Below are 21908 nucleotides of genomic sequence, written 5' to 3'. Positions count from 1 at the left end.
ATTCCACAAGAACTGTCTTAGCGAAAGGCTTCTTGAGGGGAAAGCTGTAACTCTGTGAGATGATTTCACAGAACACAAGGAAGTTTCTCAGAAAGCTTCTTTCTCTTTGTTATCGGAGGATATTTCCTTAGGCCCTATAGTCTTCAAAGGGAAAGGAAATATCTGTTCTCAGATTCCACAGAAATAAGGCTAGCAAAAAGATCCACGAAATACCGATGTAACTCTGTGAGATGAATTAACAGAACACTAAGCAGTTTCTCAGAAAGCTTCTTTCCAGATTTCATCGGAGGATATTTCCTTTTTCACCATAGCCCTCTATGGGCTTCCAAATATCACTTTGCCAATTCCACAAGAACTGTCTTAGCGAAAGTCTTCTTGAGAGGAAAGCTGTAACTCTGTGAGATGATTTCACAGAACACAAAGAAGTTTCTCAGAAAGCTTCTTTCTCTTTGTTATCGGAGGATATTTCCTTTTGCCCTAGAGTCTTCAAAGGGAAAGGAAATATCTGTTCTCAGATTCCACAGAAAAAGGCTAGCAAAGAGATCCACGAAATACAGATGTAACTCTGTCAGATGAATTAACAGGACACTAAGCAGTTTTTCAGAAAGCTTCTTTCCAGATTTCATCGGAGGATATTTCCTTTTTCACCATAGCCCTCTATCGGCTTCCAAATATCACTTTGCCAATTCCACAAGAACTGTCTTAGCGAAAGGCTTCCTGAGGGGAAAGCTGTAACTCTGTTAGATGATTTCACAGAACACAAAGAAGTTTCTCAGAAAGCTTCTTTCTCTTTGTTATCGGGGGATATTTCCTTTGGCCCTAGAGTCTTCAAAGGGATCCGAAATATCTAGTCTCAGATTTCACAGAAATAAGGCTAGCAAAGAGATCCAGGAAATAAAAATATAACACTGTGAGATGAATTAACAGTGCACTAAGCAGTTTCTCAGAATGTTTCTTTCCAGATTTCATCAGAGGATATTTCCTTTTTCACCATAGCCCTCTATGGGCTTCCAAATATCACTTTGCCAATTCCACAGGAACTGTCTTAGCGAAAGGCTTCTTGAGGGGAAAGCTGTAACTCTGTGAGATGATTTCACAGAACACAAACAAGTTTCTCAGAAAGCTTCTTTCTCTTTGTTATCGGAGGATATTACCTTTGGCCCTGTAGTCTTCAAAGGGATCCGAAATATCTGTTCTCAGATTCCACAGAAATAAGCCTAGCAAAGAGATCCACGAAATGCAGATGTAGCTCTGTGAGATAAATTAACAGAACACTAAGCAGTTTCTCAGAAAGCTTCTTTCCAGATTTCATCGGAGGATATTTCCTTTTTCACCATAGCCCTCTATGGGCTTCCAAATATCACTTTGCCAATTCCACAAGAACTGTCTTAGCGAAAGGCTTCTTGGGGGGAAAGCTGTAACTCTGTGAGATGATTTCACAGAACACAAAGAAGTTTCTCGGAAAGCTTTTTTCTCTTTGTTATCGGAGGATATTTCCTTTGGCCCTATAGTTTTCAAAGGGATCCGAAATATCTGTTCTCAGATTCCACAGAAATAAGGCTAGCAAAGAGATCCACGAAATACAGATGTAACTCGGTGAGATAAATTAACAGGACACTAAGCAGTTTCTCAGAAAGCTTCTTTCCAGATTTCATCGGAGGATATTTCCTTTTTCACCATAGCCTTCTATAGGCTTCCAAATATCACTTTGCCAATTCCACAAGAACTGTCTTAGCGAAAGGCATCTTGAGGGGAAAGCTGTAACTCTGTGAGATGATTTCATAGAACACAAAGAAGTTTCTCAGAAAGCTTCTTTCTCTTTGTTATCCCAGGATATTTCCTTTGGCCCTGTAGTCTTCAAAGGGATCCGAAATATCTGTTCTCAGATTCCACACAAATAAGGCTAGCAAAGAGATCCACGAAATACAGATGTAACTCTGTGAGATGAATTAACAGAACACTAAGCAGTTTCTCAGAATGCTTCTTTCCAGATTTCATCGGAGGATATTTCCTTTTTCACCATAGCCCTATATGGGCTTCCAAATATCACTTTGCCAATTCCACAAGAACTGTCCTAGCGAAAGGCTTCTTGAGGGGAAAGCTGTAGCTCTGTGAGATGATTTCACAGAATACAAAGAAGTTTCTCAGAAAGCTTCTTTCTCTTTGTTATCGGAGGATATTTCCTTTGGTCCTACACTCTTCAAAGGGAAAGGAATTATCTGTTCTGAGATTCCACAGAAATAAGGCTAGCAAAGAGATCCACGAAATACAGATGTAACACTGTGAGCTGAGTTAACAGAACACTAAGCAGTTTCTCAGAAAGCATCTTTCCAGATTTCATCGGAGGATATTTCCTTTTTCACCATAGCCCTCTATCGGCTTCCAAATATCACTTTCCCAATTCCACAAGAACTGTCTTAGCGAAAGGCTACTTGAGGGGAAAGCTGTAACTCTGTGAGATGATTTCACAGAACACAAAGAAGTTTCTCAGAAAGCTTCTTTCTCTTTGTTATCGTAGGATATTTCCTTTGGCCCTATAGTCTTCAAAGGGATCCGAAATATCTGTTCTCAGATTCCACAGAAATAAGGCTAGCAAAGAGATCCACGAAATACAGATGTAACTTTGTGAGATGAATTAACAGAACACTAAGCAGTTTCTCAGAATGCTTCTTTCCAGATTTCATCGGAGGATATTTCCTTTTTCACCATAGCCCTCTATGGGGTTCCAAATATCACTATGCCAATTCCACAAGAACTGTATTAGCGAAAGGTTTCTTGAGGGGAAAGCTGTAACTTTGTGAGATGATTTCACAGAATACAAAGAAGTTTCTCAGAAAGCTTCTTTCTCTTTGTTATCGGAGGATATTTCCTTTGGCCATATACTCTTCAAAGGGATCCGAAATATCTGTTCTCAGATTCCACAGAAATAAGGCTAGCAAAGAGATCCACGAAATACAGATGTAACTCTGTGAGATGAATTAACAGAACACTAAGCAGTTTCTCAGAAAGCTTCTTTCCAGATTTCATCGGAGGATATTTCCTTTTTCACCATAGCCCTCTATGGGCTTCCAAATATCACTTTACCAATTATACAAGAACTGTCTTAGCGAAAGGCTTCTTGAGGGGAAAGCTGTAACTCTGTGAGATGATTTCACAGAACACAAAGAAGTTTCTCAGAAAGCTTCTTTCTCTTTGTTATCGGAGGATATTTCCTTTGGCCCTAGAGTCTTAAAAGGGAAAGGAAATATCTGTTCTCAGATTCCACAGAAATAAGGCTAGCAAAGAGATCAACGAAATACAGACGTAACTCTGTGAGATGAATTAACAGAACACTAAGCAGTTTCTCAGAAAGCTTCTTTCCAGATTTCATCGGAGGATATTTCCTTTTTCACCATAGCCTTCTATAGGCTTCCAAATATCACTTTGCCAATTCCACAAGAACTGTCTTAGCGAAAGGTATCTTGAGGGGAAAGCTGTAACTCTGTGAGATGATTTCATAGAACACAAAGAAGTTTCTCAGAAAGCTTCTTTCTCTTTTTTATCCCAGGATATTTCCTTTGGCCCTATAGTCTTCAAAGGGATCCGAAATATCTGTTCTCAGATACCACAGAAATAAGGCTAGCAAAGAGATCCACGAAATACAGATGTAACTCTGTGAGATGAGTTAACAGAACACTAAGCAGTTTCTCAGAAAGCTTCTTTCCAGATTTCGTCGGTGGATATTTCCTTTTTCACCATAGCCCTCTATCGGCTTCCAAATATCACTTTCCCAATTCCACAAGAACTGTCTTAGAGAAAGGCTTCTTGAGGGGAAAGCTGTAACTCTGTGAGATGATTACACAGAACACAAAGAAGTTTCTCAGACAGCTTCTTTCTCTTTGTTATCGTAGGATATTTCCTTTGGCCCTATAGTCTTCAAAGGGATCCGAAATATCTGTTCTCAGATTCCACAGAAATAAGGCTAGCAAAGAGATCCACGAAATACAGATGTAACTCTGTGAGATGAATTAACAGAACACTAAGCAGTTTCTCAGAATGCTTCTTTCCAGATTTCATCGGAGGATATTTCGTTTTTAACCATAGCCCTCTAAGGGCTTCCAAATATCACTATGCCAATTCCACAAGAACTGTCTTAGCGAAAGGCTTCTTGAGGGGAAAGCTGTAACTTTGTGAGATGATTTCACAGAATACAAAGAAGTTTCTCAGAAAGCTTCTTTCTCTTTGTTATTGGAGGATATTTCCTTTGGCCATATACTCTTCAAAGGGAAAGGAAATATCTGTTCTGAGATTCCACAGAAATAAGGCTAGCAAAGAGATCCACGAAATACAGATGTAACTCTGTGAGATGGATTAACAGAAAACTAATCAGTTTCTCAGAAAGCTTCTTTCCAGATTTCATCGGAGGATATTTCCTATTTCACCATAGCCCTCTATCGGCTTCCAAATATCACTTTGCCAATTCCACAAGAACTGTCTTAGCGAAAGGCTTCTTGAGGGGAAAGCTGTAACTCTGTGAGGTGATTTCACAGAACACAAAGAAGTTTCTCAGAAAGCTTCTTTCTCTTTCTTATCGGAGGATATTTCCTTTGGCCCTAGAGTCTTCAAAGGGATCCGAAATATCTGTTGTCAGATTCCACAGAAATAAGGCTAGCAGAGAGATCGACGAAATACAGATGTAACTCTGTGAGATGAATTAACAGAACACTAAGCAGTTTCTCAGAAAGCTTCTTTCCAGATTTCATCGGAGGATACTTCCTTTTTCACCATAGCCCTCTATGGGCTTCCAAATATCACTTTGCCAATTCCACAAGAACTGTCTTAGCGAAAGGCTTCTTGAGGGGAAAGCTGTAACTCTGTGAGATGATTTCACAGAACACAAAGAAGTTTCTCAGAAAGCTTCTTTCTCTTTGTTATCGGAGGATATTTCCTTTGGCCCTATAGTCTTCAAAGGGAAAGGAAATATCTGTTCTCAGATTCCACAGAAATAAGGCTAGCAAAAAGATCCACGAAATACCGATGTAACTCTGTGAGATGAATTAACAGAACACTAAGCAGTTTCTCAGAAAGCATCTTTCCAGATTTCATCGGAGGATATTTCCTTTTTCACCATAGCCCTCTATCGGCTTCCAAATATCACTTTCCCAATTCCACAAGAACTGTCTTAGTGAAAGGCTACTTGAGGGGAAAGCTGTAACTCTGTGAGATGATTTCACAGAACACAAAGAAGTTTCTCAGACAGCTTCTTTCTCTTTGTTATCGTAGGATATTTCCTTTGGCCCTATAGTCTTCAAAGGGATCCGAAATATCTGTTCTCAGATTCCACAGAAATAAGGCTAGCAAAGAGATCCACGAAATACAGATGTAACTTTGTGAGATGAATTAACAGAACACTAAGCAGTTTCTCAGAATGCTTCTTTCCAGATTTCATCGGAGGATATTTCCTTTTTCACCATAGCCCTCTATGGGGTTCCAAATATCACTATGCCAATTCCACAAGAACTGTATTAGCGAAAGGTTTCTTGAGGGGAAAGCTGTAACTTTGTGAGATGATTTCACAGAATACAAAGAAGTTTCTCAGAAAGCTTCTTTCTCTTTGTTATCGGAGGATATTTCCTTTGGCCATATACTCTTCAAAGGGATCCGAAATATCTGTTCTCAGATTCCACAGAAATAAGGCTAGCAAAGAGATCCACGAAATACAGATGTAACTCTGTGAGATGAATTAACAGAACACTAAGCAGTTTCTCAGAAAGCTTCTTTCCAGATTTCATCGGAGGATATTTCCTTTTTCACCATAGCCCTCTATGGGCTTCCAAATATCACTTTACCAATTATACAAGAACTGTCTTAGCGAAAGGCTTCTTGAGGGGAAAGCTGTAACTCTGTGAGATGATTTCACAGAACACAAAGAAATTTCTCAGAAAGCTTCTTTCTCTTTGTTATCGGAGGATATTTCCTTTGGCCCTAGAGTCTTAAAAGGGAAAGGAAATATCTGTTCTCAGATTCCACAGAAATAAGGCTAGCAAAGAGATCAACGAAATACAGACGTAACTCTGTGAGATGAATTAACAGAACACTAAGCAGTTTCTCAGAAAGCTTCTTTCCAGATTTCATCGGAGGATATTTCCTTTTTCACCATAGCCTTCTATAGGCTTCCAAATATCACTTTGCCAATTCCACAAGAACTGTCTTAGCGAAAGGTATCTTGAGGGGAAAGCTGTAACTCTGTGAGATGATTTCATAGAACACAAAGAAGTTTCTCAGAAAGCTTCTTTCTCTTTTTTATCCCAGGATATTTCCTTTGGCCCTATAGTCTTCAAAGGGATCCGAAATATCTGTTCTCAGATACCACAGAAATAAGGCTAGCAAAGAGATCCACGAAATACAGATGTAACTCTGTGAGATGAGTTAACAGAACACTAAGCAGTTTCTCAGAAAGCTTCTTTCCAGATTTCATCGGTGGATATTTCCTTTTTCACCATAGCCCTCTATCGGCTTCCAAATATCACTTTCCCAATTCCACAAGAACTGTCTTAGAGAAAGGCTTCTTGAGGGGAAAGCTGTAACTCTGTGAGATGATTACACAGAACACAAAGAAGTTTCTCAGACAGCTTCTTTCTCTTTGTTATCGTAGGATATTTCCTTTGGCCCTATAGTCTTCAAAGGGATCCGAAATATCTGTTCTCAGATTCCACAGAAATAAGGCTAGCAAAGAGATCCACGAAATACAGATGTAACTCTGTGAGATGAATTAACAGAACACTAAGCAGTTTCTCAGAATGCTTCTTTCCAGATTTCATCGGAGGATATTTCGTTTTTAACCATAGCCCTCTAAGGGCTTCCAAATATCACTATGCCAATTCCACAAGAACTGTCTTAGCGAAAGGCTTCTTGAGGGGAAAGCTGTAACTTTGTGAGATGATTTCACAGAATACAAAGAAGTTTCTCAGAAAGCTTCTTTCTCTTTGTTATTGGAGGATATTTCCTTTGGCCATATACTCTTCAAAGGGAAAGGAAATATCTGTTCTGAGATTCCACAGAAATAAGGCTAGCAAAGAGATCCACGAAATACAGATGTAACTCTGTGAGATGGATTAACAGAAAACTAATCAGTTTCTCAGAAAGCTTCTTTCCAGATTTCATCGGAGGATATTTCCTATTTCACCATAGCCCTCTATCGGCTTCCAAATATCACTTTGCCAATTCCACAAGAACTGTCTTAGCGAAAGGCTTCTTGAGGGGAAAGCTGTACCTCTGTGAGATAATTTCACAGAACACTAAGAAGTTTCTCAGAAAGCTTCTTTCACTTTGTTATCGGAGGATATTTCCTTTGGCCCTATAGTCTTCAAAGGGATCCGAAATATCTGTTCTCAGATTCCACAGAAATAAGGCTAGCAAAGAGATCCACGAAATACAGATGTAACTCTGTGAGATGAATTAACAGAACACTAAGCAGTTTCTCAGAAAGCTTCTTTCCAGATTTCATCGGATAATATTTCCTTTTTCACCATAGCCCTCTATGGGCTTCCAAATATCACTTTGCCAATTCCACAAGAACTGTCTTAGCGAAAGTCTTCTTGAGAGGAAAGCTGTAATTCTGTGAGATGATTTCACAGAACACAAAGAAGTTTCTCAGAAAGCTTCTTTCTCTTTGTTATCGGAGGATATTTCCTTTTGCCCTAGAGTCTTCAAAGGGAAAGGAAATATCTGTTCTCAGATTCCACAGAAAAAGGCTAGCAGAGAGATCCACGAAATACCGATGTAACTCTGTCAGATGAATTAACAGGACACTAAGCAGTTTCTCAGAAAGCTTCTTTCCAGATTTCATCGGAGGATATTTCCTTTTTCACCATAGCCCTCTATCGGCTTCCAAATATCACTTTGCCAATTCCACAAGAACTGTCTTAGCGAAAGGCTTCCTGAGGGGAAAGCTGTAACTCTGTTAGATGATTTCACAGAACACAAAGAAGTTTCTCAGAAAGCTTCTTTCTCTTTGTTATCGGAGGATATTTCCTTTGGCCCTAGAGTCTTCAAAGGGATCCGAAATATCTAGTCTCAGATTTCACAGAAATAAGGCTAGCAACGAGATCCAGGAAATAAAAATATAACACTGTGAGATGAATTAACAGTGCACTAAGCAGTTTCTCAGAATGTTTCTTTCCAGATTTCATCAGAGGATATTTCCTTTTTCACCATAGCCCTCTATGGGCTTCCAAATATCACTTTGCCAATTCCTCAAGAACTGTCTTAGCGAAAGGCTTCTTGAGGGGAAAGCTGTAACTCTGTGAGATGATTTCACAGAACACAAAGAAGTTTCTCAGACAGCTTCTTTCTCTTTGTTATCGTAGGATATTTCCTTTGGCCCTATAGTCTTCAAAGGGATCCGAAATATCTGTTCTCAGATTCCACAGAAATAAGGCTAGCAAAGAGATCCACGAAATACAGATGTAACTCTGTGAGATGAATTAACAGAACACTAAGCAGTTTCTCAGAATGCTTCTTTCCAGATTTCATCGGAGGATATTTCCTTTTTCACCATAGACCTCTATGGGCTTCCAAATATCACTATGCCAATTCCACAAGAACTGTATTAGCGAAAGGTTTCTTGAGGGGAAAGCTGTAACTTTGTGAGATGATTTCACAGAATACAAAGAAGTTTCTCAGAAAGCTTCTTTCTCTTTGTTATCGGAGGATATTTCCTTTGGCCATATACTCTTCAAAGGGATCCGAAATATCTGTTCTCAGATTCCACAGAAATAAGGCTAGCAAAGAGATCCACGAAATACAGATGTAACTCTGTGAGATGAATTAACAGAACACTAAGCAGTTTCTCAGAAAGCTTCTCTCCAGATTTCATCGGAGGATATTTCCTTTTTCACCATAGCCCTCTATGGGCTTCCAAATATCACTTTGCCAATTCCACAAGAACTGTCTTAGCGAAAGGCTTCTTGAGGGGAAAGCTGGAACTCTGTGAGATGATTTCACAGAACACAAAGAAGTTTCTCAGAAAGCTTCTTTCTCTTTGTTATCGGAGGATATTTCCTTTGGCCCTTTAGTCTTCAAAGGGATCCGAAATATCTGTTCTCAGATTCCACAGAAATAAGGCTAGCAAAGAGATCCACGAAATACAGATGTAACTCTGAGAGATGAATTAACAGAACACTAAGCAGTTTCTCAGAAAGCTCCTTTCCAGATTTCATCGGAGGATATTTCCTTTTTCACCATAGCCCTCTATGGGCTTCCAAATATCACTTTGCCAATTCCACAAGAACTCTCTTAGCGAAAGGCTTCTTGAGGGGAAAGCTGTAACTGTGTCAGATGATTTCACAGAACACAAAGAAGTTTCTCAGAAAGCTTCTTTCTCTTTGTTATCGGAGGATATTTCCTTTGGCCCTAGAGACTTCAAAGGGATCCGAAATATCTGTTGTCAGATTCCACAGAAATAAGGCTAGCAGAGAGATCGACGAAATGCAGATGTAACTCTGTGAGATGAATTAACAGAACACTAAGCAGTTTCTCAGAAAGCTTCTTTCCAGATTTCATCGGAGGATATTTCCTTTTTCACCATAGCCCTCTATCGGCTTCCAAATATCACTTTCCCAATTCCAGAAGAACTGTCTTAGCGAAAGGCTTCTTGAGGGGAAAGCTGTAACTCTGTGAGATGATTTCACAGAACACAAAGAAGTTTCTCAGACAGCTTCTTTCTCTTTGTTATCGTAGGATATTTCCTTTGGCCCTATAGTTTTCAAAGGGATCCGAAATATCTGTTCTCAGATTCCACAGAAATAAGGCTAGCAAAGAGATCCACGAAATACAGATGTAACTCGGTGAGATGAATTAACAGAACACTAAGCAGTTTCTCAGAATGCTTCTTTCCAGATTTCATCGGAGGATATTTCGTTTTTAACCATAGCCCTCTAAGGGCTTCCAAATATCACTATGCCAATTCCACAAGAACTGTCTTAGCGAAAGGCTTCTTGAGGGGAAAGCTGTAACTTTGTGAGATGATTTCACAGAATACAAAGAAGTTTCTCAGAAAGCTTCTTTCTCTTTGTTATTGGAGGATATTTCCTTTGGCCATATACTCTTCAAAGGGAAAGGAAATATCTGTTCTGAGATTCCACAGAAATAAGGCTAGCAAAGAGATCCACGAAAGACAGATGTAACTCTGTGAGATGGATTAACAGAAAACTAAGCAGTTTCTCAGAAAGCTTCTTTCCAGATTTCATCGGAGGATATTTCCTTTTTCACCATAGCCCTCTATTGGCTTCCAAATATCACTTTGCCAATTCCACAAGAACTGTCTTAGCGAAAGGCTATTTGAGGGGAAAGCTGTAACTCTGGGAGATGATTTCACAGAACACAAAGAAGTTTCTCAGAAAGCTTCTTTCTCTTTGTTATCGGAGGATATTTCCTTTGGCCCTAGAGTCTTCAAAGGGAAAGGAAATATCTGTTCTCAGATACCACAGAAATAAGGCTAGCAAAGAGATCCACGAAATACAGATGTAACTCTGTGAGATGAATTAACAGAACACTAAGCAGTTTCTCAGAAAGCTTCTTTCCAGATTTCATCGGAGGATATTTCCTTTTTCACCAAAGCCCTCTATGGGCTTCCAAATATCACTTTACCAATTGCACAAGAACTGTCTTAGCGAAAGGCTTCTTGGGGGGAAAGCTGTAACTCTCTGAGACGATTTCACAGAACACAAAGAAGTTTCTCAGAAAGCTTCTTTCTCTTTGTTATCGGAGAATATTTCTTTTGGCCCTAGAGTCTTAAAAGGGAAAGGAAATATCTGTTCTCAGATTCCAGAGAAATAAGGCTAGCAAAGAGATCCACGAAATACAGATGTAACTCTGTGAGATGAATTAACAGAACACTAAGCAGTTTCTCAGAAAGCTTCTTTCCAGATTTCATCGGAGGATATTTCCTTTTTCACCATAGCCCTCTATGGGCTTCCAAATATCACTTTGCCAATTCCACAAGAACTGTCTTAGCGAAAGGCTTCTTGTGGGGAAAGCTGTAACTCTGTGAGATGATTTCACAGAACACAAAGAAGTTTCTCAGAAAGCTTCTTTCTCTTTGTTATCGGAGGATATTTCCTTTGGCCCTAGAGTCTTCAAAGGGATCCGAAATATCTGTTCTCAGATTCCACAGAAATAAGGCTACCAAAGAGATCCTTGAAATACAAATGTAACTCTGTGAGATGAATTAACAGAACACTAAGCAGTTTCTCAGAAAGCTTCTTTGCAGATTTCAATGGAGGATATTTCCTTTTTCACCGTAGCCCTCTATGGGCTTCCAAATATCACTTTGACAATTCCACAAGAACTGTCTTAGCGAAAGGCTTCTTGAGGGGAAAGCTGTAACTCTGTGAGATAATTTCACAGAACACTAAGAAGATTCTCAGAAAGCTTCTTTCACTTTGTTATCAGAGGATATTTCCTTTGGCCCTATAGTCTTCAAAGGGATCCGAAATATCTGTTCTCAGATTCCACAGAAATAAGGCTAGCAAAGAGATCCACGATGTACAGATGTAACTCTGTGAGATGAATTAACAGAACACTAAGCAGTCTCCCTGAAAGCTTCTTTCCAGATTTCATCGGAAGATATTTCCTTTTTCACGATAGCCCTCTATGGGCTTCCAAGTATCACTTTGCCAATTCCACAAGAACTGTCTTAGCGAAAGGCTTCTTTAGGGGAAAGCTGGAACTCTTTGAGATGATTTCACAGAACACAAAGAAGTTTCTCAGAAAGCTTCTTTCTCTTTGTTATCGGAGAATATTTCCTTTGGCCCTTTAGTCTTCAAAGGGATCCGAAATATCTGTTCTCAGATTCCACAGAAATAAGGCTAGCAAAGAGATCCACGAAATACAGATGTAACTCTGAGATATGAATTAACAGAACACTAAGCAGTTTCTCAGAAAGCTTCTTTCCAGATTTCATCGGAGGATATTTCCTTTTTCACCATAGCCCTCCATGGGCTTCCAAATATCACTTTGCCAATTCCACAAGAACTGTCTTAGCGAAAGGATTCTTGAGGGGAAAGATGTAACTCTGTTAGATGATTTCACAGAACACAAAGTGATTTTTCAGAAAGCTTCTTTCTCTTTGTTATCGGAGGATATTACCTTTGGCCCTAGAGTCTTCAAAGGGATCCGAAATATCTGTTGTCAGATTACACAGAAATAAGGCTAGCAGAGAGATCGACGAAATACAGATGTAACTCTGTGAGATGAATTAACAGAACACTAAGCAGTTTCTCAGAAAGCTTCTTTCCAGATTTCATCGGAGGATATTTCCTTTTTCACCATAGCCCTCTATGGGCTTCCAAATATCACTTTGCCAATTCCACAAGAACTGTCTTAGCGAAAGGCTTCTTGAGGGGAAAGCTGTAACTCTGTGAGATGATTTCACAGAACACAAGGAAGTTTCTCAGAAAGCTGCTTTCTCTTTGTTATCGGAGGATATTTCCTGTGGCCCTATAGTCTTCAAAGGGAAAGGAAATATCTGTTCTCAGATTCCACAGAAATAAGGCTAGCAAAAAGATCCACGAAATACCGATGTAAATCTGTGAGATGAATTAACAGAACACTAAGCAGTTTCTCAGAAAGCTTCTTTCCAGATTTCTTCGGAGGATATTTCCTTTTTCACCCTAGCCCTCTATGGGCTTCCAAATATCACTTTCCCAATTCCACAAGAACTGTCTTAGCGAAAGTCTTCTTGAGAGGAAAGCTGTAACTCTGTGAGATGATTTCACAGAACACAAAGAAGTTAATCCGAAAGCTTCTTTCTCTTTGTTATCGGAGGATATTTCCTTTTGCCCTAGAGTCTTCAAAGGGAAAGGAAATATCTGTTCTCAGATTCCACAGAAAAAGGCTAGCAAAGAGATCCACGAAATACAGATGTAACTCTGTCAGATGAATTAACAGGACACTAAGCAGTTTCTCAGAAAGCTTCTTTCCAGATTTCATCGGAGGATATTTCCTTTTTCACCATAGCCCTCTATCGGCTTCCAAATATCACTTTGCCAATTCCACAAGAACTGTCTTAGCGAAAGGCTTCTTGAGGGGAAAGCTGTAACTCTGTGAGATGATTTCATAGAACACAAAGAAGTTTCTCAGAAAGCTTCTTTCTCTTTGTTATCAGAGGATATTTCCTTTGGCCCTAGAGTCTTAAAAGGGAAAGGAAATATCTGTTCTCAGATTCCACAGAAATAAGGCTAGTAAAGTGATCCACGAAATACAGATGTAACTCTGTGAGATGAATTAACAGAACACTAAGCAGTTTCTCAGAAAGCTTCTTTCCAGATTTTATCGGAGGATATTTCCTTTTTCACCATAGCCCTCTATGGACTTCTAAATATCACTTTGCCAATTCCACAAGAACTGTCTTAGCGAAAGGCTTCTGGAGGGGAAAGTTGTAACTCTGTGAGATGATTTCACAGAACACAAAGAAGTTTCTCAGAAAGCTTCTTTCTCTTTGTTATCGGAGGATATTTCCTTTGGCCCTATAGTCTTCAAAGGGATCCGAAATATCTGTTCTCAGATTCCACAGAAATAAGGCTAGGAAAGAGATCCACGAAATACAGATGTAACTCTGGGAGATGAATTAACAGAACACTAAGCAGTTTCTCAGAAAGCTTCTTTCCAGATTTCATCGGAGGATATTTCCTTTTTCACCATAGCACTCTATGGGCTTCCTAATATCACTTTGCCAATTCCACAAGAACTGTCTTAGCGAAAGGCTTCTTGAGGGGAAAGCTGTAACTCTGTCAGATGATTTCACAGAACACAAAGAAGTTTCTCAGAAAGCTTCTTTCTCTTTGTTATCGGAGGATATTTCCTTTGGCCCTAGAGTCTTCAAAGGGATCCGAAATATCTGTTGTCAGATTCCACAGAAATAAGGCTAGCAGAGAGATCGACGAAATACAGATGTAACTCTGTGAGATGAATTAACAGAACACTAAGCAGTTTCTCAGAAAGCTTCTTTCCAGATTTCTTTGGAGGATATTTCCTTTTTCACCATAGCCCTCTATGGGCTTCCAAATATCAGTTTGCCAATTCCACAAGAACTGTCTTAGCGAAAGGCTTCTTGAGGGGAAAGCTGTAACTCTGTGAGATGATTTCACAGAACACAAAGAAGTTTCTCAGAAAGCTTCTTTCTCTTTGTTATCAGAGGATATTTCCTTTGGCCCAATAGTCTTCAAAGGGAAAGGAAATATCTGTTGTCATATTCCACAGAAATAAGGCTAGCAAAGAGATCCACGACATACAGATGTAACTCTGTGAGATGAATTAACAGAACACTAAGCAATTTCTCCGAAAGCTTCTTTCCAGATTTCATCGGAGGATATTTCCTTTTTCACCGTAGCCCTCTATGGGCTTCCAAATATCACTTTGCCAAATCCACAAGAACTGTCTTAGCGAAAGGCTTCTTGAGGGGAAAGCTGTAACTCTGTGAGATGATTTCACAGAACCAAAGAAGTTTCTCAGAAAGCTTCTTTCTCTTTGTTATCGGAGGATATATTCTTTGGCCCTATAGTCTTCAAAGGGAAAGGAAATATCTGTTCTCAGATTCCATAGAAATAAGGCTAGCAAAGTGTTCCACGAAATACCGATGTAACTCTGTGAGATGAATTAACAGAACACTAAGCAGTTTCTCGGAAAGCTTCTTTCCAGATTTCATCGGGGGATATTTCCTTTTTCACCATAGCCCTCTAAGGGCTTCCAAATATCACTTTGCCAATTCCACAAGAACTGTCTTAGCGAAAGGCTTCTTGAGGGGAAAGCTGGAACTCTGTGAGATGATTTCACAGAACACAAAGAAGTTTCTCAGAAAGCTTCTTTCTGTTTGTTATCTGAGGATATTTCCTTTGGCCCAATAGTCTTCAAAGGGAAAGGAAATATCTGTTCTCAGATTCCACAGAAATAAGGCTAGTAAAGAGATGCACGAAATGCATATATAACTCTGTGAGATGAATTAACAGAACACTAAGCAGTTTCTCAGAAAGCTTCTTTCCAGATTTCATCGGAGGATATTTCCTTTTTCACCATAGCCCTCTATGGGCTTCCAAATATCACTTTGCCAATTCCACAAGAACTGTCTTAGAGAAAGGCTTCTGGAGGGGAAAGCTGTAACTCTGTGAGATGATTTCACAGAACACAAAGAAGTTTCTCAGAAAGCTTCTTTCTCTTTGTTATCGGAGGATATTTCCTTTGGCCCTATAGTCTTCAAAGGGATCCGAAATATCTGTTCTCAGATTCCACAGAAATAAGGCTAGGAAAGAGATCCACGAGATACAGATGTAACTCTGGGAGATGAATTAACAGAACACTAAGCAGTTTCTCAGAAAGCTTCTTTCCAGATTTCATCGGAGGATATTTCCTTTTTCACCATAGCCCTCTATGGGCTTCCAAATATCACTTTGCCAATTCCCGAAGAACTGTCTTAGCGAAAGGCTTCTTGAGGGGAAAGCTGTAACTCTGTGAGATGATTTCACAGAACACAAAGAAGTTTCTCAGAAGGCTTCTTTCTCTTTGTTATCGAAGGAAATTTTCTTTGGCCCTGTAGTCGTCAAAGGGATGCGAATATCTGTTGTTAGATTCCACAGAAAAAAGGCTAGGAAAGAGATCCACGAAATACAGATGTAGCTCTGTGAGATGAATTAACAGAACACTAAGCAGTTTCTCAGAAAGCTTCTTTCGAGATTTCTTTGGAGGATATTTCCTTTTTCACCATAGCCCTCTATGGGCTTCCAAATATCACTTTGCCAATTCCACAAGAACTGTCTTAGCGAAAGGCTTCTTGAGGGGAAAGCTGTAACTCTGTGAGATGATTTCACAGAACACAAAGAAGTTTCTCAGAAGGCTTCTTTCTCTTTGTTATCGAAGGAAATTTTCTTTGGCCCTGTAGTCGTCAAAGGGATGCGAATATCTGTTGTTAGATTCTACAGAAATAAGGCTAGGAAAGAGATCCACGAAATACAGATGTAGCTCTGTGAGATGAATTAACAGAACACTAAGCAGTTTCTCAGAAAGCTTCTTTCCAGATTTCTTCGGAGTATATTTCGTTTTTCACCATAGCCCTCTAAGGGCTTCCCAATATCCCTTTGCCAATTTCACAAGAAGTGTCTTAGCGAAAGGATTCTTGAGGGGAAAGCTGTAACTCTGTGAGATAATTTCACAGAAAACAAAGAAGTTTCTCAGAAAGCATCTTTCTCTTGTTATCAGAGGATATTCCCTTTGGCACTATAATCTTCAAAGGGATCCGAAATATCTGTTCTCAGATTCCACAGAAATAAGGCTAGCAAAGAGATCCACGAAATATAGATGTAACTCTGTGAGATGAATTAACAGAACACTAAGCAGTTTCTCAGAAAGCTTGTTTCCAGATTTCAACGGAGGATATTTCCTTTTTCACCATAGCCGTCTATGGGCTTCCTAATATCACTTTGCCAATTCCACAAGAACTGTTTTATCGAGAGGCTTCTTGAGGGGAACGCGGTAACTCTGTGAGATGATTTCACAGAACACAAAGAAGTTTCTCAGAAAGCTTCTTTCTCTTTGTTATCAGAGGATATTTCCTTTGGCCCTATAGTCTTCAAAGGGATCCGAAATATCTGTTCTCAGATTCCACAGAAATAAGGCTAGCAAAGAGATCCACGAAATACAGATGTAACTCTGTGAGATGAATTAACAGAACACTAAGCAGTTTCCCAGAAAGCTTCTTCCCAGATTTCATGGGAGGATATTTCCTTTTTCACCATAGTCCTCTATGGGCTTCCAAATATCACTTTGCCAATTCCACAAGAACTGTCTTAGCGAAAGGCTTCTTGAGGGGAAAGCTGTAACTCTGTCAGATGATTTCACAGAACACAAAGAAGTTTCTCAGAAAGCTTCTTTCTCTTTGTTATCGGAGGATATTTCCTTTGGCCCTAGAGTCTTCAAAGGGATCCGAAATATCTGTTGTCAGATTCCACAGAAATAAGGCTAGCAGAGATATCGACGAAATACAGATGTAACTCTGTGAGATGAATTAACAGAACACTAAGCAGTTTCTCAGAAAGCTTCTTTCCAGATTTCTTCGGAGGATATTTCCTTTTTCACCATAGCCCTCTATGGGCTTCCAAATATCACTTTGCCAATTTCACAATAACTGTCTTAGCGAAAGGCTTCTTGAGGGGAAAGCTGTAACTATGTGAGATGATTTGACAGAACACAAGGAAGTTTCTCAGAAAGCTGCTTTCTCTTTGTTATCGGAGGATATTTCCTTTGGCCCTATAGTCTTCAAAGGGAAAGGAAATATCTGTTCTCAGATTCCACAGAAATAAGGCTAGCAAAAAGATGCACGAAATACCGATGTAACTCTGTGAGATGAATTAACAGAACACTAAGCAGTTTCTCAGAAAGCTTCTTTCCAGATTTCATCGGAGGATATTTCCTTTTTCAACATAGCCCTCTAGGGGCTTCCAAATATCACTTTGCCAATTCCACAAGAACTGTCTTAGCGAATGTCTTCTTGAGAGGAAAGCTGTAACTCTGTGAGATGATTTCACAGAACACAAAGAAGTTTCTCAGAAAGCTTCTTTCTCTTTGTTATCGGAGGATATTTCCTTTGGCCCAAGAGTCTTAAAAGGGAAAGGAAATATCTGTTCTCAGATTCCACAGAAATAAGGCTAGCAAAGAGATCCACGAAATACAGACGTAACTCTGTGAGATGAATTAACAGAACACTAAGCAGTTTCTCAGAAAGCTTCTTTCCAGATTTCATCGGAGGATATTTCCTTTTTCACCATAGCCCTCTAAGGGCTTCCAAATATCACTTTGCCAATTCCACAAGAACTGTCTTAGCGAAAGGCTTCTTGAGGGGAAAGCTGTAACTCTGTGAGATGATTTCACAGAACACAAAGAAGTTTCTCAGAAAGCTTCTTTCTCTTTGTTATCGGAGGATATTTCCTTTGGCCCTAGAGTCTTCAAAGGGATCCGAAATATCTGTTCTCAGATTCCACAGAAATAAGGCTACCAAAGAGATCCTTGAAATACAAATGTAACTCTGTCAGATGAATTAACAGAACCCTAAGCAGTTTCTCAGAAAGCTTCTTTGCAGATTTCAACGGAGGATATTTCCTTTTTCACCGTAGCCCTCTATGGGCTTCCAAATATCACTTTGACAATTCCACAAGAACTGTCTTAGCGAAAGGCTTCTTGAGGGGAAAGCTGTAACTCTGTGAGATAATTTCACAGAACACTAAGAAGTTTCTCAGAAAGCTTCTTTCATTTTGTTATCGGAGGATATTTCCTTTGGCCCTATAGTCTTCAAAGGGATCCGAAATATCTGTTCTCAGATTCCACAGAAATAAGGCTAGCAAAGAGATCCACGAAATACAGATGTAACTCTGTGAGATGAATTAACAGAACACTAAGCAGTCTCCCTGAAAGCTTCTTTCCAGATTTCATCGGAAGATATTTACTTTTTCACCATAGCCCTCTATGGGCTTCCAAATATCACTTTGCCAATTCCACAAGAACTGTCTTAGCGAAAGGCTTCTTGAGGGGAAAGCTGGAACTCTGTGAGATGATTTCACAGAACACAAAGAAGTTTCTCAGAAAGCTTCTTTCTCTTTGTTATCGGAGGATATTTCCTTTGGCCCTTTAGTCTTCAAAGGGATCCGAAATATCTGTTATCAGATTCCACAGAAATAAGGCTAGCAAAGAGATCCACGAAATACAGATGTAACTCTGAGAGATGAATTAACAGAACACTAAGCAGTTTCTCAGAAAGCTCCTTTCCAGATTTCATCGGAGGATATTTCCTTTTTCACCATAGCCCTCTATGGGCTTCCAAATATCACTTTGCCAATTCCAAAAGAACTCTCTTAGCGAAAGGCTTCTTGAGGGGAAAGCTGTAACTCTGTCAGATGATTTCACAGAACACAAAGAAGTTTCTCAGACAGCTTCTTTCTCTTTGTTATCGTAGGATATTTCCTTTGGCCCTATAGTTTTCAAAGGGATCCGAAATATCTGTTCTCAGATTCCACAGAAATAAGGCTAGCAAAGAGATCCAAGAAATACAGATGTAACTCTGTGAGATGAATTAACAGAACACTAAGCACTTTCTCAGAAAACTTCTTTCCAGATTTCATCGGAGGATATTTCCTTTTTCACCATAGCCCTCTATGGCCTTCCAAATATCACTTTGCCAATTCCCCAAGAACTGTCTTAGCGAAAGGCTTCTTGAGGGGAAAGCTGTAACTCTGTGAGATGATTTCACAGAACACAAAGAAGTTTCTCAGAAGGCTTCTTTCTCTTTGTTATCGAAGGAAATTTTCTTTGGCCCTGTAGTCGTCAAAGGGATGCGAATATCTGTTGTTAGATTCCACAGAAAAAAGGCTAGGAAAGAGATCCACGAAATACAGATGTAGCTCTGTGAGATGAATTAACAGAACACTAAGCAGTTTCTCAGAAAGCTTCTTTCCAGATTTCTTTGGAGGATATTTCCTTTTTCACCATAGCCCTCTATGGGCTTCCAAATATCACTTTGCCAATTCCACAAGAACTGTCTTAGCGAAAGGCTTCTTGAGGGGAAAGCTGTAACTCTGTGAGATGATTTCACAGAACAAAAAGAAGTTTCTCAGAAGGCTTCTTTCTCTTTGTTATCGAAGGAAATTTTCTTTGGCCCTGTAGTCGTCAAAGGGATGCGAATATCTGTTGTTAGATTCTACAGAAATAAGGCTAGGAAAGAGATCCACGAAATACAGATGTAGCTCTGTGAGATGAATTAACAGAACACTAAGCAGTTTCTCAGAAAGCTTCTTTCCAGATTTCTTCGGAGTATATTTCGTTTTTCACCATAGCCCTCTAAGGGCTTCCCAATATCACTTTGCCAATTTCACAAGAACTGTCTTAGCGAAAGGATTCTTGAGGGGAAAGCTGTAACTCTGTGAGATGATTTCACAGAACACAAAGAAGTTTCTCAGAAAGCATCTTTCTCTTGTTATCAGAGGATATTCCCTTTGGCACTATAATCTTCAAAGGGATCCGAAATATCTGTTCTCAGATTCCACAGAAATAAGGCTAGCAAAGAGATCCACGAAATATAGATGTAACTCTGTGTGATGAATTAACAGAACACTAAGCAGTTTCTCAGAAAGCTTGTTTCCAGGATTTCATCGGAGGATATTTCCTTTTTCACCATAGCCGTCTATGGGCTTCCTAATATCACTTTGCCAATTCCACAAGAACTGTTTTAGCGAGAGGCTTCTTGAGGGGAACACTGTAACTCTGTGAGATGATTTCACAGAACACAAAGAAGTTTCTCAGAAAGCTTCTTTCTCTTTGTTATCGGAGGATATTTCCTTTGGCCCTATAGTCTTCAAAGGGATCCGAAATATCTGTTCTCAGATTCCACAGAAATAAGGCTAGCAAAGAGACCCACGAAATACAGATGTAACTCTGTGAGATGAATTAACAGAACACTAAGCAGTTTCCCAGAAAGCTTCTTCCCAGATTTCATGGGAGGATATTTCCTTTTTCACCATAGTCCTCTAGGGGCTTCCAAATATCACTTTGCCAATTCCACAAGAACTGTCTTAGCGAAAGGCTTCTTGAGGGGAAAGCTGTAACTCTGTGAGATGATTTCACAGAACACAAAGAAGTTTCTCAGAAAGCTTCTTTCTCTTTGTTATCGGAGGATATTTCCTTTGGCCCTATAGTCTTCAAAGAGATCCGAAATATCTGTTCTCAGATTCCACAGAAATAAGGCTAGCAATGAGATCCACAAAATACAGATGTAACTCTGTGAGATGAATTAACAGAACACTAAGCAGTGTCTCAGAAAGCTTCTTTCCAGATTTCATCGGAGGATATTTCCTTTTTCACCATTGCCCTCTATGGGCTTCCAAATATCACTTTGCCAATTCCACAAGAACTGTCTTAGCGAAAGGCTTCTTTAGGGGAAAGCTTTAACTCTGTGAGATGATTTCACAGAACACAAAGAAGTTTCTCAGAAAGCGTCTTTCTCTTTGTTATCGGAGGATATTTCCTTTGGCCCTAGAGTCTTCAAACGGAAAGGAAATATCTGTTCTCAGATTCCACAGAAATAAGGCTAGGAAAGAGATCCACGAAATACAGATGTAACTCTGTGAGATGAATTAACAGAACACTAAGCAGTTTCTCAGAAAGCTTCTTTCCAGATTTCATCGAAGGATATTTCCTTTTTCACCAGAGCCCTCTATGGGCTTCAAAATATCACTTTGCCAATTCCACAAGAACTGTCTTAGGGAAAGGCTTCTTGAGGGGAAAGATGTAACTCTGTGAGATGATTTCACAGAACACAAAGAAGTTTCTCAGAAAGCTTCTTTCTCTTTGTTATCGGAGGATATTTCCTTTGGCCCTAGAGTCTTCAAAGGGAAAGGAAATATCTGTTCTCAGATTCCACAGAAATAAGGCTAGCAAAGAGATCCACGAAATACAGATGTAACTCTGTGAGATGAATTAACAGAACACTAAGCACTTTCTTAGAAAACTTCCTTCCAGATTTCATCGGAGGATATTTCCTTTTTCACCATAGCCCTCTATGGCCTTCCAAATATCACTTTGCCAATTCCACAAGAACTGTCTTAGCGAAAGGCTTCTTGAGGGGAAAGCTGTAACTCTGTCAGATGATTTCACAGAACACAAAGAAGTTTCTCAGAAAGCTTCTTTCTCTTTGTTATCGGAGGATATTTCCTTTGGCCCTATAGTCCTCAAAGGGATCCGAAATATCTGTTGTCAGATTCCACAGAAATAAGGCTAGCAAAGAGATCCACGAAATACAGATGTAACTCTGTGAGATGAATTAACAGAACACTGAGCAGTTTCTCAGAATGCTTCTTTCCAGATTTCAACGGAGGATATTTCCTTTTTCTCCA

Source organism: Macaca mulatta, chromosome 16 (genome assembly GCF_049350105.2).
Source record: "Macaca mulatta isolate MMU2019108-1 chromosome 16, T2T-MMU8v2.0, whole genome shotgun sequence".
Lineage (NCBI taxonomy): Eukaryota > Metazoa > Chordata > Mammalia > Primates > Cercopithecidae > Macaca > Macaca mulatta.
The sequence above is the reverse complement of the archived record's forward strand: the minus strand, read 5'-3'. Positions refer to the sequence as shown.